Below are 3582 nucleotides of genomic sequence, written 5' to 3'. Positions count from 1 at the left end.
ATGGAAGTAGTATTTACTTTAACATCAACATCCTTGATGCCTATTGCATGTAAGTGTTGCTCCAATTCCTAATAAGAAGTTCACTTCCTTCATGGACCTTGCCCCTTTATACTTCTTCGATTTGGGGACATCAATCTTATGGCTCGGTGTTGCACCTAACACCCATTTTCCCATAGCAACTCTACATACAGCGAGCTCTCCCTCAAGCTCTTCGATTTTTGTGTTCAAAATTGTCATCGTGACTTCGTTTTCTTCCTTCATAGCTACCATCTCAACTTCGATAGCAACATTTTTTTACCAACTTACCTACAGTAGTATTGGAAAACGTTTGCGGCGTGTCTATATTGGAACTAAGAGCCTCTGCCATGTATTTCTTGAACTGTTTTTCATCGAGTTTAACTCATCAGTGCATTCTTGAACTACCTTAAGTGTTTCCTTCACTTTACCCATGGATTCCTCAAGATGTACTACATGACTTCCAAAACCGACAACATATCCCTCGATCTACTCTCTTTCTTGCCCCTCCTAACATGAATCTTCATCGAGAGATGTTGGTTATCTACTCCTTTCGTCATCTCAACCGGCATCTTCGAACATTGACTCTGATATCAATCGTCATGAGGCTAGAATTTTAGTCTCGAAATTCGTGTGACTTTATGTGATATCCTTACTTCAAATGCACCTAAGTCAGCTTAGCTCTCGAAAAGGTAAAATTCATTATAAAAATTTTCCAATGCACGGAAGCAAAGCAAAAACAAACTCGAAAGAGAAATAAGTCATGAACAAACAGAAAGACCACAGAAAAATAGTACACGCCAAGTGTTTGAGTAAATGCTTTCAAAGTATATTCACTAACTTTAAATAGAATACAATGGGATTCCATGGGATGATTACAAATGAGGGGTAATGCCTTTATTTATAGTTAAACTCCCCCATGCCACTTCGATGATCGAGATTAAAGCTTATCTACAATCAAGATTCTTAAGGGATTTACATGAACACTTAATATTATAAAATCAAATCTTATCAGATTAAATATCTTTAAAGATTACTTCCCACATTTACTAAGGTAGCCCTAATTTTTCTTAAGTACTTCACTTAGACACCAAGGCTTCAAATAGATAGGCTTCTCCACATGTTCCACAAATAGGGCTAGTTCAAATGGGTCAAATGAGCCCTATTTCATCAATTGGCCTTTATGGGTCGTTCTATACGCATTTGTCACGGGCTTTGATTCGAGGCCTGTGACACTAGATCATTCTTAGTCGCTATTTTTAAATTTTGAAATTTCAATCTTAATGTAAACCACAATTGTTAAATCTATCAACTTTAAAAACAACAGAACTTAATGAATTTAATAACTATTATTTGGTTAGGACTAAAATATTAAAAGTATATAGACTAATAACATAATTTATCCTATAAAAAAATCCTGCTAACAATCTGTAGCAAAAAAATGGCAAAGAAAGCATTGGATGCTTCCTCTATAACCTAGCGCTAACCAGAAAATAGATAAAATTCCACTTTTCATCACTATCAAATTTTGATGACTACAATTCAACAATCGATAATTTCCTCTTCTGCTCCCCATATCGGTTATTTCATTTTCTATGCTTCGTTACCGGTCACCCACCTCTCTCCTCCACCACCTCTTTATCCTCCTTGCCAACCACCTATCTAGAAATCCCCACTCGGACTATAATCTCCTCAATGTTAAGCACGTTTTAAATTATCTTCCTCCGTCACCCCCGTGCTTTCTCCTTCCCTTTCCCAATCCGAATCCATCAGCACCATCGTGGTTTCCCAAGCCAACTTCAAGCGTATCATCATCCCACCTTGTAGCAGCCCCATCGATGGAAAAGATTCTGACGTTGAGTTATTGTGCATGGTGGGAGACATTTTAAAGAAGATAAAAAAAGAAGGTTTTGGTAGGGGACTAGTGGTGATGGGGTCCATTAAATTGGTGGAATGATGTGGCGTGATCAACAATGTGTTTAAACAGAGCTCCGAGATTTTGGACCCACCCGTCGCTAATGTCGATCACGTGCTCCTCCTTTTCACCATGGAACAACCCACTATAGGGCCCTTTATGCTTACAAGATTCTTAGTTGAAGCCGAGTCCACTGACTTACCCCTCACGTTTGCTTTCAACAAAACCAAACTCGTTGATGAAGAGGGTCGAATCTTGATGTTCTACTACTCAAAGCAATGTTTTGTGTGTGGCTTTCAATTTCATTACAAATTACGCATTGGAAATATGAAATGTATGTGCAGACTCTTATTGCATGGAAACAGAGGCTGTGATGCTGGGTTATGGACCACTTTTTTACAGTGTTGAGACTAAAAAATGCATTGATCTCTTGCGTTTTACTCGAGGAGTCAAACAATTATAGTTTTGGATACAAGTGGGGTTGCGAAATCAAGCCTTATCAATGTTCTGAGGAGTAATCATCCTTCTTCTGATGCCCTTGAAAAAGATAACTGGTTTGAAAATCGGAGGGTTGGGAAGGTTTCAACTAGGGGTAGAGGAAAGCATACCACTCGACATGTTTCTTTGCTTTCACTATCAGGAGTGAGTTATCTTGCTGATACACCTAGGTTTAACCGACCAAATTTGTTGAAAGTGACAAGGCAATCTCTTGCACAAGCTTTTCCTAATGTTGTCTACTTGTCGGCTATAATATTATACACAATTTGTTGCATTTCACTCTCTGTGTACTCTGCATCAATTTCTAATATGCATTTGGCTCCAGTTTGTTTCATCTGATTTCTTTCACTCTTATTTTCATATTCGGAAAAGGCTAAAAGACAGCGACCTATGAAATGCTCATTCAACAATTGCCTACATATCGGTGAACCAGGGTGCATTGTGAAAGGGAATTGGGAAAGAAATTCTTACCATTTCCAATTTCTGGGAGATCAGAATCAGAGAGGAATTTCAATTGAGGACATTTGGGACCAAAAGAGAGAGTGATGTTAGATATGTAAATTAAAATATGGAGGATATGCACATCAGTTGAAAAGTTATTGCCTCAAAAGAAAATGTCTTTTCATACGTCCATATATAATCAATAGACATACAAATCAAAAAGAGCCAAGACAAATGGGTAAAAAGAATTCTAGGAGTCTTAATTTTTTATTAATATTTTGACAATCTTCTACTTTACATGCTTCAATTAGAGGCATTAAACCCTTTCCGTAGTGTTGCTAACTTATGTTAAATGTGTATAATTTTGTTTGAACTCATCATGGAAATTGTCCGATGTTACTTTTTCTTTCTCTAAAAAGATAATTTAATTACTAATCTTGCAATAAGGGATCATTTTTCGTATCCTGTTCATACTTGCAGCAGTTTCTACAGTTCTGAAATGATAGTCTTGTGAGAAATGCTTAGATCTAGAATATGTTAAATTCTATTCTTCAAGTTGATATGCTTACGACAACCCAGTATCTTTTGTCTAGAAGAACTTGTATAACCAAATATCTCTAAGAATTAACTCAACCATTTTACCACAACTTCGTTTTTATAATTTAAGGACGCAACTTATTTTCTTCTTTTCCTTCAATTTTGGTATTTTCCCA

This window comes from Gossypium hirsutum, chromosome D01 (assembly GCF_007990345.1).
Source record: "Gossypium hirsutum isolate 1008001.06 chromosome D01, Gossypium_hirsutum_v2.1, whole genome shotgun sequence".
NCBI classification, from domain to species: Eukaryota; Viridiplantae; Streptophyta; class Magnoliopsida; order Malvales; family Malvaceae; genus Gossypium; species Gossypium hirsutum.
The sequence above is the reverse complement of the archived record's forward strand: the minus strand, read 5'-3'. Positions refer to the sequence as shown.